This window comes from Xiphophorus maculatus, chromosome 13 (genome assembly GCF_002775205.1).
Source record: "Xiphophorus maculatus strain JP 163 A chromosome 13, X_maculatus-5.0-male, whole genome shotgun sequence".
NCBI lineage: Eukaryota > Metazoa > Chordata > Actinopteri > Cyprinodontiformes > Poeciliidae > Xiphophorus > Xiphophorus maculatus.
In genome coordinates this window covers 2,564,130-2,579,821 of record NC_036455.1, presented here as the reverse complement: position 1 = coordinate 2,579,821, position 15,692 = coordinate 2,564,130, and positions in this window count along the sequence as shown.

Genomic DNA, 15,692 nt, shown 5'->3' with positions numbered 1-15,692 from the left:
AAGCCCAACCCCCCCACTCTAGCAGAGTCTTCATTTCGTGGGGTTGGACAGTTGAGGACGGTTAATAAATGAGAAAAAAAGCGGATAGTTGAGCGCTTTCTTTCTCTTTTTTTATGGATAAAGTGGACTTGAAGAGTTGGCTTCCCCCCCCCCTAACGAAAGGTAAGAAATGTTTTACTTGTTTTGAATTTACACAGAAATATAAAAGTGGAAAGAAATGCGTACTGATATATGTGATGTACCGGTGAACTTTTCCTTAGTATTGAAGTCATGCTAAGCTAGCTAAACGTTACGTTAGCTGAACGCTGGCCGATTTTACAGTTTGAAGGCTTTATCTTGAGTCCTACAGCTCCCAAAACAAATTAGTGTGGATGCTTCACTACTTAAACTTTACCTCGGCTATTTTTTTAATGGAGGGCACAACAGACGGCAGCTGTTTTTTCAGTCAAAATTAAAGTTTGAGGACCGTTATAATAAAACGGCCATTTCTCCATGTCTGGAGCGCGTGCAGATGCGTGATCTCGCTATTATGACGACATTCTTCCAGTTGAAAAATATAAATTGACCTGTTACTGTTTTTAACACTTTGTGATTTTTTCTTTTAATTGCCGAGAGAATCATAGTTTTATCAACGGAAGTGTTTTTTGAGCCTGGCGGGATAGTCACCAAACGACGTCACGTTATGCTGCTTTATTTAGCAGATCAAAGCACCCCATGTCAATTACATACTAATGTAAAAGTAGGACTCTGCTGTGTGGGCGTGTACATGAAATGTAGTCAAGATCATAAGAGCTAGGTTTTATTAATTTTTACATTTTGTTCGAGGCCAGTGGTCCAGTGAAGCTCAGATGAGGAATGAATAGGGCAACACATCAGAACAGCCAGAGACCTCATCACCTTCAGCACTGGAGAAGGAAAGCTCCCCACCTGAGCATCAGCACCCACAGCACCTGCACCTGTGGTTACTGGCACATATAAGAAGACCCCTATACATTATACAAGCCACTAATGTGTGTGTTCTAACCTTCTATGAAGACATTAATGAGACTCAGAGGTTCCACAGTTGAATGCTACAGTCTCTTCTGAAACAATGTGAAGGACCAGTCGCTGAGGTTTTACCTGAGGTTCTGTTTTCCCTCTCTGGACTGGCACCGATGGTATTATACCCGTTTCTACACATCTGGTTTTGACACGTTTATTGTCTGGGCCTAATTTGGGGCAAATCTGTATGGTGTCATGCTCAGATGTTAAAAGTTGTTTCTGGTTCTCAACAGTTTCAAACATAAGTAAATAAATTGTTGTTTTGTGTACATATATACTTGTCTAAGAAGTCTTGATTCATAGCTACAAGTTTACTTTAGTATGCAGTTATGTCTTAGAAAATTATATGAGATTGACATGTGACCGCATATTCATCGTGATTTTCATGGGATTTTTTGTAAGGGAAGAAAGAGGAGTATAAATAAATAATACAGCAAGCATAAGTTATAAAGATGAAAATTCCTTGTAAATCACTGAATATAATCAATATATGTGGAATACCTTCTGTAATATTGTATGTTGTTCTCTCTTGAATCTTGATTGTTGTTAAAAACTATAATGAACACAAATGGCACCAGATAGTTGTCAAAAAGAGACAAAAATCCCCACAAAAAAATGAATAAAATAATTCATAAGTTTAAAAAAGAAATAAAATGTTAAACGAAGAAGTAGCTTGTCAAGCTATATTTATTTCAAAAGCTAAAAAGTAGAGGTGGGTCTTAAAATCACCCAAGCTTGCAGATTTCTGCAGCTCTTGTATGGATCGGTAGATTGTTGCACAGCTTTGGGGCTGCAGCAGAGAAACCACGGTCACCTAAACACTTCTGATTTTATTGTAGAACAACTAATTTCTTGATCTTTGTGTTCTTGTGGGTGTATGACCATAAAGAATATCAACAAGCAGAGGATTCCAGAGCAGTGAAGCCAGAACTGGAGGCATTTGTTTCTGTTAACAAACAAGCATCAGCATTTTGAACAATGAACGTATGACCGATCTAAACCAGCATAAAGAGAATTACAATAATTTTTGGATCAATCTTTCAAAATCCTTAGGAGGAAAGTAATGCTTCATGGCTTTATGTGAATTAAAAGGTAATTCTGTTGCCTATTAAATTCAAGAAATTAAGTCTAAAACTCAGAAATCTTTAGAGTGGTTTTTTTTCTAAATGTTCAATATGAGATTGATTTTAAGTTTGAAAAGTAGCATAAAATATTTATCACCAGACCCTACTGTGCAAAATAAAAAGATCAGTTGCTGTAGAAATTTTCCAAGACTAAATGACAAAATTGCTGGATAATTAGGCTGAAGTTAGCGGACATTATAAAGTTTAATTCAGCACAAAACTGAAGGGTTACGTTTATGTGCCTTGATTCATTTAGACTGCCTTTGGTCATCTCTACTTCAAAATAAAAGCACAGTGTATTCATTAGTCAGACCTGTACTAGGCAATTTGCGTCAGAGAATCCTTTAATAGTTCTGATACGCTACACAGTAAAAAGTTATAGTTTTTTTTCTTTAGAACAGTCTTTTTAGATCTGCAGAAGAGATCTAAAAAATGTCTAAAAAAATTGAGAAGCAGAAATAATTTAGTTTGCATTAGCTTAAATGTATGTGGACATCAGCCATAAACAGCTACAACTTGTTCTACCTGTGTCACCTTCTTCTCTGCAGTTTTTTTTTCTTGTTTTGTGACTTTATGGGCTGGACACATCCAGTCTCTCTTCCCCTTCTTCACACAGGTAAAAATAAATTATTAAACTTAAGCAGGATAGTCAAAATGTTCACATTTGACTGAAATATAAAGATGGCTTCCTTTATACTTTGAAGATATGCATCTGATCATCAAGTGAGGCTCCTGCCAGAAATAAAAGATGCAGAAGCAAGACCCACCAAAGATGATTCTCCTTCATAGTTTTACTCCCCTTGTCTTTTGCATTTCCTTAGATAAAAAAAAGAAAAAAGAGTTTTTTTTGAGGTTTGTTGACTCGAGATTTATGTTTCTTTCAAAGATTCAAAGAAGAGACTCTCGTACATTTTCGCCCAATCCCCCTGAGATTTTTCCCTTTGTTTTTTCCGGGATGCTGCTTTAAGTGATTTAGAGACTCAGCTTTGCTCAGCAATCACTCACTTGACTTTACTACTTTCACAGAACGCTGGCGGCCAGCTGTTGTCTGTGAACGAGGAAGGTTTTTATTGCCTCTTCTCACTTCTCTCTTTCGCTCACACTGATCATTTTCAGTATGTTGCCCTTTTTATGCACATCTGTGTGGACACAGAATCCACGGATGCTGGGAGGTTGATGGAGAGCCAATAGGTCAGATGCACAGATAGCGAAGAGGAAATAAAGACTTTGTATGTTCCCTCACAGGAGCGCCTCTCAACATCCCCCCAAACAATGTCTTAAGATTTTACGTTTCTCAAGAAAAAAACAATTCTGCAAAATGAATTAGGCTTTTACCTTTTGTGTAAAAGTAACAGTCATCTCTGGCAAAGTGCTCAATCTGGAGTTCTTAACTGGTTCTGTAAAACAGCGAAGAAAAAGTGTGTGATGCCAAGTAGAACATTGACCCTTTGCTTTTTTAAAATTTTTGTTGAGAATTGCAGGTTAGAAAACCAGCCTTTCAAGAAGAGTCAATTTATTCATTTATTTTATGAATTAATTATGAATTGGACCTGCTTTTCTTGCTAATTGTCTATTTGTTGTGAAGTTGTGTTTTATAAATCAACTGCTGAAATGTCTGTCTGCTAAGAACCCTGAATATTGCCAGCCTTGTTTGAAAACACTTTTTAAACAACAGTCAGTGATTATGAGCATTGGTTTTATATCTTACAGAGATTTTCATTTTTGCTAGTTGCTACAGCTTAACAAATGAACAAATTTCAAAGACTTGTCACATTTATTCCTTATAAATGATAGTGTCCACATAATGAGACTAAAGGCTGAAATTCAGTCAAAAGCCTTTTTTTTTGTTTTTCACTTGAGTTATACAGAAAAAAAGCACCACATTGTAAAAACCAGGCATTCTAACATGATTACTACAAATAAAAATTTCACAGTACTACAGTTAATAAAATAAAAACTGAGCTATCTTTTTGGGATAAAGGCATCTCACAGAACTGTTATTATAAATTCTTATCAACATTTGGAAGAATTTCCAGAAACTTTTGCACTTTTGTCCTCTTCTGCTCCTGCACAACTCTGACAGACTGTTCAGACAACCGTGGCAACCAACAGATCAAACGCCACGGCAACGAGTGGCTTCTGTGATCACCACGGATACGTCTAGACAGCCAGCCACTTTGTAGTGCTTGTTTGTGTGTGTGTTGGTAGCAGCGTATAGTCACCAGGTTAGTTGAGGAGAATTTGAAGTTAAAACTGTGTGTGTGCAGCTTCTTAAAGTGTGTGTGATTTAAAAAAAGGAGAGAGAAAAATGGTTATGTCTGTCTTAATTCAATCACATATGTGTGTGTGTGTGGGTGTGTGTGGGTTCACATGTAACTGTCCATGGCTGAGCGTCTCCCCAGGCTCTTTTCTGATGGACCGCTGCTGCATGTTGTGGAGATGAAAGGAATGCTGGGAACTCTTCTTACGCTATGAATCCTGGGTAAGTAGCGTGTGATGTGAGCACATCCTCATCACTCAGTGAAAAAGACTTTCATCCCTTATCCGTTCCCTCTATCATTTCTGTCGACGCCACTCCATCGTCTCCCCATTCCTTCCTTCACCTCCCTTGTCTTCAGTTTCCCCTTCTTCTTTTGTTGGATTTGTCTTTTTCTTTTTCTACGTCCGGTTTATTATTTTTCATTTCATTAAGCCCGTCCTCCGCCGTCTTTTAAGTTTTGACTTGCCTAGCCTTTCTTTGTTCTGAACTCGGAAATATATTTAGTTTGCCTTTCTTCTCATTCTCCTTTCTGTATAATTCTCACTTGTCTTCCTTTTTGCAAGTGCTTTGCTTATTTCCCCTGCACTTTCACTTCTTTTTTATGATCCTTCTGCCCTTTCTTTGCACAGCTATAGACCTTTACTTTTCTTTCGCTGCTCAACTCACCTCTTTTATTTCCTTTCTCACCCTTTTCTCAACTCTTTTAGTAATGTATTCCAAAATTCTCTTGTACTTTCCTTTATTTTCTGTCTCTTTTTCTTCACCACCCCCTTTTTTGCTTTTCTTTTTTATGCTTTCTTGTTGCTCTCCTCTCTCATCTCTTTTCCTTTTCTTTTCACCTGTCTCATCTACAGTCTTCTGCTCTTCTCTCCTGTGAACTTAAAATGATCAAAGTGCCCATTCTGGGCATGACAGTTCAATTTTACCCCTGCGTACACACACAGATGCACTCACACTCCTGAAAGTACTTTTTTTCCAAGTGTGTGCATGCCCTCTGCACACATATGCATGACGGTATAAATAGTGGTGGGTTTGGATTAGTCAACTTCAAGCCTTTCTCCACTGTTTTTATTTGTTTTCATCCTTTAAGATAGATTTATCTTTGATCTTTCTTTTTATTTACTGCCAACTTTAACTCTATATAGAAAAAATAACCTTAAAACAATACTATTTCGCATCTCTGCAGGGCAGATAAAGACACTGGTGTGACGGTATAAACTGTTAATTGCCATTGGATAATGCATTTTCTCCTTGATCTTTTATGTTTTGTTTCTTTTATTTCTGACTGATTATCTTCACTGTGCAGCTGCCTGTAAGCTACATGGGAGAAGTTGAGGTTAAAATCAGAATAACATTTTATTCTGACCCTTTTGAAACACAAAAAATGTCCATATATGGTCTTTTTAATTTCCTTGAGATTACCAAGTAACTTTTTAGTTATCTTAAGCCAACCAATCTATCTGTCTGTCTGTCTGTCTGTCTGTCTGCGTGTGTATGTGTGTATAAATAAAAAATACACATTTATAGCAATGAACCAGGCAAAAATAAGATTATGTGCTTTTCTCATAATCCTGTCTAGAAAGACTTTCTTCCTCTTTGCCTGGTTTCATTATGTCCTCGTTTAATTGGCTTGTAAACAATCTTTCCGAACCCTGACACTTACATTATAGGTTTCGAAACTAATGAGAAATGTTTCCTGTTGGCGTCTTTAGCCCTTAGCTAGGTCTTGTTCAGACTGCCAGAGAAATCACACAGGAAGTGCAATATTAGGAGACGTGGTGCCTTCTAAAGATATTCATAACCCTCAAATTTTTCTTTAGATTTGTTTTTAGATTTGTGATGTCCAGGTCAAACACCTGCCATCAAAAGTCACCTGATTAGTAAATAGTCAACTTCAGAGGTTCACCAGAGAATACTTGTGAACAAAACTTCTTGAAAACCAAAGAACACAGCAGAGAGAAAGTGAATGTTAAAGCACATTTATTAAATATTCAACAACTCTTCAATCCCTGATTTACAATAAAAGGTACTATGTTTAATCAACCTTATCAGGCTGTCATCCCTGTTACTCTAATATCCGTCATGTTACCATATAGATTTTATTCAAATAATCTCAAAAGGTTTTCTAAACTCATGGAGTTTTGAGCTGTTGCCTCTTTTATGATTTGATACATAATAAATTTGGGCAAATATTTAATTAATGGAAATTATTTTTTTTAAAAAGTGTTGAAAAGTTGAGCAAGCAAAATTTAAGAAGTTACTTCAATTTTTAAGTCAATACTTTTATGAAATCAATGCTTATCCATCTTGAATATAGACTCTATATTTAATTTTAACAGATTTATTACGCGTTTATTAAAAATAAAGAATACTTTTAAAAGTGTGAGTATTTATGACAAGGTACACAACAAATAAACATTAAAAGTCTTGTTAAGAGTATATCTTTGACCCTTGAGCTGGACCACTATTTTGCCATGATGGTTTATTATGCTGTTTTCTTAAATATTTCAAAAGGTTTAATGGCCATTTTGTCCTACAGTTTCTGGAATGACCCGTTATCATATAGCAACAATTTTTGGCCAATTGGAGGAGAATTCATCAGGGTTTTTGATATTTTTTTCATTTAGGGATAACTGTGATACACACTTCTCTGAAGGGTTGAAGAAGTTTACCGTGCTTGAAGGAGTTGGATAAGACGAGGCATAATTGGAGTGCTAACAGTGCTGAAAATGCTTTAAAATACTCCAAGGAAAATCCATCAGATCCTGCGGATTTTCCTGACTGCAAAGTAGAGCTGGCCAATTCGATTTCCCTGTAGGATATTGGTTCATCGAGTCAGTTTTAGTTATCAGTTGAGATAATATTTGTATGGTTCAAAAACTCCCCCATCAATTGGCAAACACCGTACCAAATATAGTTTGAAGCTTCACTCTTATCATCTAATTCTTTTTTTTAATCCTGAGCATAAAGTTGGTTAATTTTTTTTTAAGTGTAACTAGTCCCCAAATTAATTTCTTTTGTCTAAATTAGTTATCAAGGCTGCTATGTTTCTATTTTGTGCAAGTTTTGACATTTGCATGTAGTTTAGGTCTATTATATTTTGCCAAAAGCCATCTCAGTGCTGGTCTCCCTAGGCTGAATGGTGCCTAAGCTGAATTCTCCTTTTGTTTACAGTGGTACAGCTTTACGTCACACAATGCCGCGTTCGGGTATAAAAGCATCTCACTCACACACACGCCCCAGTGGGGAGTCACATTTTTCAGTGTAAGGTACGAGTTTCCCTCTAAGAAGCTTTTAAAGTGTCCCAGAACATTAAGTTTGATGTTTCACCCGGAGTGTTTAAGCTAAGATAAAGAATGCAAATTTGTTCCTCCATAAATTTTGTGAAATCTCTATTTGAGAGAAGTGTTGATTACCAATGTCTCTGGGAATGGGGAGCTTCAGTGAAGGCGATTGAAAGCATAACTGGAGCATGGTGAGATGTGAGTATTGTATTGGTTTTAGGTATATTTCTAATCCACATGCGCGGACACTCTCAGGAGACAAACAAAGTTTTAAAAAGCTTATTTTACAATGATTTGAATAATGAATGGTCGGCTGTCCGGGGTGCTGGAGGCTGGAAACAGGAACGCTGTGAGGAGATGGAATAAGTAACTGGAGTGGAACAGATAACGAGAAATAATGGAGAAGAAAGAGGAAGGAGCTTACTAGATGAAGTGGGAGATTAACGCCAGAGAGAGTGAGTGAAATCTGAGGTTGTTGACTTGCATGGTGGTTACAACCAGTGGTTTGGTGGCGGCTTGGAGAGGAAAGAAGCAAGGCGATGATGCTTGAGGTACGGAGTGTAAACGGGTAGGTTTGCAGGAGGATGATGATGATTAAGAGGCGCGTGTAGGTTTCCAGAAGTTATGAGGATCCAGAGGCTTTTTGCAGAAGAGAATATGAACGAGGAAATCCATAGCTTAAAGGAAGGTTCTGATTAATCAATGAACAATTAAACAGAATCAAGGAGCACAAGAAAACACAGAGGGCTTGGATTAACTCACTGGTTACAGTGAAGAGTGTCTGGCTGCCAGCTCCTCTGGTGGAGAACTTGCAGCTCCAAAACGAAGAGAGAAACTACCATACAATCACAACAGCACAATCTATAACCTAAGTATACTTTGATAGTCACCGTAGTGGACCAAAGGAATCAAATTATTGTCAATAAGAAAGCGTAATCGATCCTAGAATAAATGTTGAGAGATAGGAGCTAAGATCAGGGAGGAGAGAAGGTACTTTGAAAAAAGAAATCGACATTTTACGTTGGCTAGCATGACTTTTTTTGTTTTATAATTTCCCTGAGACAAACGCATATCTGCCATTGTCGACAGAAACTATACTTTGTTTCTCAAAGCAAATCGTTTGGTCAAAAGGATTGAGACACCTCTGGCAGTGACACTGTCCTCTCCACCATTTTATCAGGTGGAAGTTAAACAAACCCCATATATGCTTTGCTTGCAAGAAATTTACTGCTGTTTTTATATTGTTTAATGAACTCAGCTTAACTGTGTGGTTGGTGTAACTGATGCCGTTACCCCCAACAAATGGTGACAGTCAGGATTACAGTCTCAATAGATACAGAGCATCTTGCTGCAAATGCTGAGGGACCTAACCTTCCTCATGAAGTACAGTCTGCTCTGCCCTTTTTGTAGATGTCTTCACTGTCGCGTCTTCTGTCCAGTCTGTTGTCCAGATGACCACCAAGGTATTTACACCTCCACCACATCCACTTTTTCTCCCTTGATATAGTGCTTTAATTAATCCTGTTTTTTGTAGCATCTGCACTCATCTCCTTTGTTTTACAGTATATTGTCCACATTCAAGATAAGAGAATTGTTTCCACTTCAGTACAAAAAGTAGTCCATCAGCGCTCTGTAACCAGCTTCTTATCTCTTATGTCTCCGATCACTGTAAAGTCATCAGAGCATTTCTGCAGATGACCAGACCCAGTCGAAGTTCAAACCTAAATCCATTTCAAATCTGTTTTCAAAACATATGTCCACATCCTCTCTTCATCCAATCTGACTGAGTTTTAGTTTTAAGAGAAAAATAAGGAAACGGTGGTAGAAGTCCAGCCCCAACCAAACACCTGCAGCTGTAAAAGCAGAGAAATGTGGTTTAACAAAGCATTAGGTCGGGGAGCGAGGTGAATACATATGTATCACATAAAACTCTAATACAATACATTGACGTTTATAGTAGCAATGTGAAAAAGTTCAATCAGTATGAATACCTTATGGTACATTGGATGTGTGGCATGGCAGGTTGACTGGGTCCATCAGTGATAATCTCAAAATCTGCAGCGTTGTCCAATCTACTTCTGCAATTTACCAAGTTTTCACCTTGAGAAAACAAGGCTTTTGGAAAGTAACCCATTTTTTGTGCATCCGTGCTCCCTTTACGCTCCACACTCCAAACCACTTGCACAACCATTTTTTTCCTGCTCCTCCCAGGTTGTCCTACCTTTCATGTCTTGCAGATTTTATGCAGTCGCTCAGTGTCCTTCCAATAGCTGTCTGCTCCATTCAGTTTGCATTAATATTCATGAGCAGGTACACTCTTACACTTTAAACTTGGCAGGCGCACTCAGGCATATTTTCTTAAGGAAATGCGACTTCTCCGAGCTTTGTTTCACTGTCTGTTTGTCTTCTTCCCTCAGTGTCTGGGCTCATACTCTTTCAAATTTTCTCTCAACCTGTCTTTCTCGTCTTAATTCTCTCACTTTCGCTCTCCTTCTGTACTGATTTGTGGTGCAGCGAAAGGGAAACATGATTGTCAAATTTTTACACATCATTTTATTCCCCTCAGAGCCATCCCTTCTTTATTTTGTTTGTCTTCTTTGTTTTCTTTTATGCTCTCCTCTTTTACTCTTGTTTCCTCTGCTGCTTTCCTATCCTCCCCTCCTTCATCCTCTCCCCCCATCTTCCGCCTTCTTGCTCCTTCCTCTCTCTGGAGTTCTCTTCCTTCCGTCTGTTTCATCAACAAGATTTATCTTCTCGAGTAATTACAGCACTCACACACATGCAGGAGCATTCAGGCACACACACCTGTCGGGGATGCACTTCTGGTTATTCACCAGTCAGGGTCACTGTGGCACTGCAGCTAAAGGAGGGCGAGTGTTCGGTGAACGAGTGTTGTCTGCATGCATTGAGGTATGCAAACATGTATGAGTTTTCTTTGTTAGTTTTTTTTTTTTTTTAGATTCCAAATATATAGTATCATTAGTGGGACATCAATCTGAAATAAAAGCACCAAGCAAAGACCTTTCAGCTTGTAGCTACCCGGTTGTTATTCTAAAAAGGTCACCCATATTTAAATCTATAATTCACACTTTTATAATCGTTCAGCAGTTCAGGTCAGGCGCTTCCATTTGATCTGGTAATAAAATAACAAAAAGAGGGCACTCTGGTGACGCTGAGGTAAAGCCCAACCTATGTATGGAAGCCTTAGTCCTCGATGTGGCCATCAAGAGTTGAAATCCCGACCCAATGACCCCTGACACATGCCCTCCCCCTCTCTCATAACCCTCCTTCCTGTCTGACAACTGCTTTATAAAAAAAATCTGAAAATGCAGCATCAAAAATATTTGGTTTCCCAGGCTTTATTCCTTCTGTCTTTAAACGATCCATCCATCCAGTGCCTGACGACTGAAAGTTACATGCAGTAAATTCAAAGACGACTTTTTTCATCCCTCCTTACGATTTGGGCTCGGAAAAGAATACAATTTTTTATTCTTAATAAAATAAGATCATTTATCCTTAAATGTCTTTAAGATCCTTTATCTTCTTGAAGCATGCATGTTGATTACAAAAATACGTCTTACAAAGTATTTTTACTCTATTTTCTAGTGCAACTATATTATTACACTTGAAATACAGCAAAGATAAACTCAAAAATAACTTTTCAGCAAGATATAGATGTTTTTCGTAAGGAAATAATTTATTAATATTGATTAAAAGTACTATTTCCACTGGCAGATTATTTCACATATAACATGGAAAAAATGCCTTATTATAAGTGAAATAATCTTCCAGTACTTTTCATCAATATTAAGAAATTATTTGCTTTAAACAAGCTCCTATACCTTGCTGAAAGTTACTCGAAAGTGGTGAGACAGGTGACCAGAACTGTGTGGTAAGATACAATATCTTAAAATGTGTGGTAAGATATTGTATTTTTACAATGTACTTCAAATCCAGAAAAAAAAACAAAAAACGTTTTTATGAATGAAAATGTTTGGATGAGCAGGATGAGCTCTTAATATGGGTCCTTCTCAAAAATTCAACATTGATTTGTGTCTCAGTCTGTTAGTCCACAGGCCACCGGTCTCTGATATCATAATCCTTTAAAGTAATGGCTCGAGCTCCTGCTGACAGAGCCTGATTGATGCTGGGTTTCCCTTCATGCAGAGCCAGCTAACCGGCTGACATTGACAGAGTGACTGACAGGAAGGGTGACAGAATGACAAAAGCTGAGTGACTGGCGTTCATCATCACAACGTTTCGAACTAAAACAAAAGTTAGTGAGCCTCGGTAGAGTCATTTTAAATTTTTTGTTTCACCAAAACTTTTGCAAGATGTTCTTTCTGATTGCTGAGGATATCGAGGGTTTAATATGATCAAAATAATTTTGTATTCTTAATTTAAATGTGCACAATTTGCACAAAATGTTACACAAATGTCATACAACAAGCCAAAAATAGATTGTGTCATAGACTAATTTTGAGTTCATGAGATTTTAAAGCTTTAGGGCTTGCCAGGAAAAGGAGCCCAGTCCATGATGGTGCCATTAACATTTCCATCTTTTCAATAATATGGTTGACCCAGCTGTGAGGCTTGGATGGAGTAAATATCACCAGCTGCATTTGTCCAGTTGTCTCCGATTTCCTTCTTGGACAAGAGTGGCAGGATTTTTGTGACACACCATCAGTATACGGTCATAAAACTCTCATATAAAAGTTGCTGCCAATTACAGAAACAGACATAAAAGGTGAAACCATGAGTAAGAATACCAGTAAGGATGGTTAGTCTTAGGAAATACTGAAAGAGAGTTTGGAGTTCAGAAGATAAATTGAAGCTGAAAAGTATTTTGACATTTTTATCCCAATCATCAGCATCATGTAATATTGGATTAACAGCATAATAAAGAGCACTGAGGATATTTCTTTCAGAGTCTTTCATACAAAGTCTGGAAACATGATGGCTTGATTGAAAATTCTACTTTGACAATTTATGCTGGGTTTTGACTTCTACCAAGTTTTAATTTATTTATTTGCTTGGCACAAACAGGAAGGCAATTTGTTAAATTTATTACTTCTTTTTTAAAAAAAAAAAAATTTTCTTTGGAATAAATCTTCTGCCTTTTTTATTATATATCAGAGTATAATGGGTTAATCGGAGAGTTAAGCATGTGGGTTGCACACATAAAAAGTTGAGCAAATCCAAAAGCAAATAGCTTATTCCGCTGTTGACTTTATTTTGGTGTCATTTATTGGATCAAATGATGGACGTTTGAAGAAACAAGACAAGTTATTTAATTTACTATCCAATATAAGAAGCAAAGGTCTCAGTAGTGTGTGGAAGAGCCTCCAGTCTGGCAGGTTTTCCTCATGCTGCAACCAGAATATGTTCCAGCTCAGCCAAAGCTGCCATGAAAAGCTCATCCCATTAGTTTTCAAGGGTTTGAGGTCTGACAAACCCCACTTTGTCAAAGTGAGAGTTGACATTTTGGAAGATAATTTGACATGAGGTTGCAGAATCTCATCTCAATATCTAATTGATCGTTGTTTTTCCAGTGAGGGAGATGTTGCCACACAACATCACACTATACCTCCACCTAAAGCTATTACCCCCATTGTTTTTCTTTTTTTTTCTTGCAACAATCGGCGTTTTCCAGTCCATATGTTGCCAACACCAGCACCACAGTGGTCTGACAGTGAAGAGGAGTCATGGTAGACCTTCTGGCAGTCCTATAGGCTTGCTGTGTGCAATCAGTTCCAGATTGTCAGGATAGCGAGCCATCCGTCATACTGTCCAGAAAAACCTCGACCGCAAATCTACCTAAATCTTTGGGGGTCGGTTACAGTTGGACGGTTGTTCTGTTTTCTTGATCTATAATGTTGTTTTTGTCTCTATTCCGCAGCAATATTAGGATATGTCTCCCTAAGTCTGCTTGTGGATAAAAGTTTGCTTGTCATACCAGCTTACATAGTGCCGTTCATCCACAGGGCAAAGCAAAAGCACTTTACTTTGATGTAAAGTGCTTTACATCAAAGAAAAACAAAAACAATGACACAGCTTGAGGATAAAAGCTGTAAACAAAAGTGTGTTCAGTCCTGATTTAAAGGACCCAACAGTTTCAAGACAAATACTTTGTGTTATTCATAAAGGTTTCTGCTTTAATAAGTTTTAAAATTCTCTACGTCTTATTTTAATCAAAATTCTCACCTTAAAAATATTTAAAAAGTTGCCCATTCAAGTGGTCCAAAATGTATTCCATTCTTGAACTGCAACTGTACAAAATCATTCCAAGGGTCACGAATTGCTCACAGATCTATTTCTACTCTTTGCAGTCTTTCTGGCTCAGATCTTATATCAGAACTGAGGTTTTATACCTACATTCAGGCGCTCTTAGATTAAAGAATAGATGGAGTGCGTCCCTGCATCTATATTTTTACTCTTAAAATCACAGCGATAATAGTAACCACTGAAGAAGCGTATAAATGTCATTCGACTTCCCTCTGTGGGTATGTGGGCCCCTACACGTGTGTTAAGACCTTTATGTGCTTGCTGAATGTTTGCAATCCTGTGTTGGTGAATGTGCAATGGTGTGTGTCGTGTACTCAAGCCAGGAGTGTATTGTTGTCTCCTCCGGCCCCTTTAATACCATTTCTACGGATTCCACACTAACACGTGTGTGTACACCCCACACACACACACACCCCTGCACGCACAGTAGAAGCAGGTGTCGGCCTTGTCAGGATAGAGCAAAGAAAGCAACATGCCTGTGTGAATCCGAGCGCACGTGTGTGATTGTGGGCACGCTCAGGTGTGTCGGTTGATAAAGTTTATCAGCCCGGGGCACGCTGCTGTCTGCAGCCAGCGCAGCGAGCTTGAAAAGGCCACTCTGAGAGAGGGTGTTTGAGTGTGAGAGAGTCACCCGATGTATGTTTGTTAGCAGGTCTGTGGGAAGAAGGATGGCCAACATAAGCACAGCAGATGACCCTTTTCTCATTTCAGAAACACACACATGCACACGCATGCAGGAAGACAATTTAATTCCATTTTGAAGAGGAAAAGCTATCTGCATATTTATAAGCAGATATTTCAAAAACACCAACGGCAGCAGTGCCTGAAACGTCACCTTTTTCACAGTGGAATCGAGCCACATGAGGAGGATGAGCTACACCCAGCTCCTAAAGACGAGTCCTACTGCAACAATAAAATGTTGGTAAAAATTTTTTTTATTTAACTCTTAAAACAATTTATTTCCATGGACAGCTGGTGACCTTCTGCAACCCTTTGCTTGCAGTTCTCTAAAGTGACCTTTAGTAATCCTCCATTTTGTACATAGTAGGAAAGATATACTTTGACTTTCCTGCTGTCTTGTTTCTCATAGTCTCAGTAGTTATAAGCTTTTTAATTATTACCATGATTCTATAAGAAGACTGGGAAAACAGCTATTTTCTTGTAAACTGTTGCTCACTTAGAAGATCAAAATACATCAACTTTACTTAAACGGCATGTTCTCTTGTCTTTTTTGTTTTGAAGAGTGGGTAAGAGAAATTGTTTGCTTCATATTTTTACCTTGAAAAATAGGCTGTAGGTAAACACTCTGATCAGCTAGAATTAAGTTTAAAGTAAAACTTACATTTAAAACAACTCAGTTAATTTGATTTTGTGTGCGTATGGAAGCCGTTATATTTTGTTCCAAACAATTATTTCTAAGGAGAAAAAACATTCACAAAGCTAAAAACATAGTTTTTTTGTTTTTTTTTAATTTCACAATACAACCACAAACCTTAATGTGTTTCCTGAAATTTTACTTGTTAGATTAGCACCAATCAGTGTGTAATTGATAAGTTGGAAGGAAATGTGATTGTTTTTCCTAAATGTTTTGAAAACAAAAAAATCTGAAATTGTGTTGTACATTTACATTGAGCCTTTTTGTGAACACAAGTACAGCTGCAGGTCTCCAGGTCCATGTTTTTACCAACGTTAGAGAAT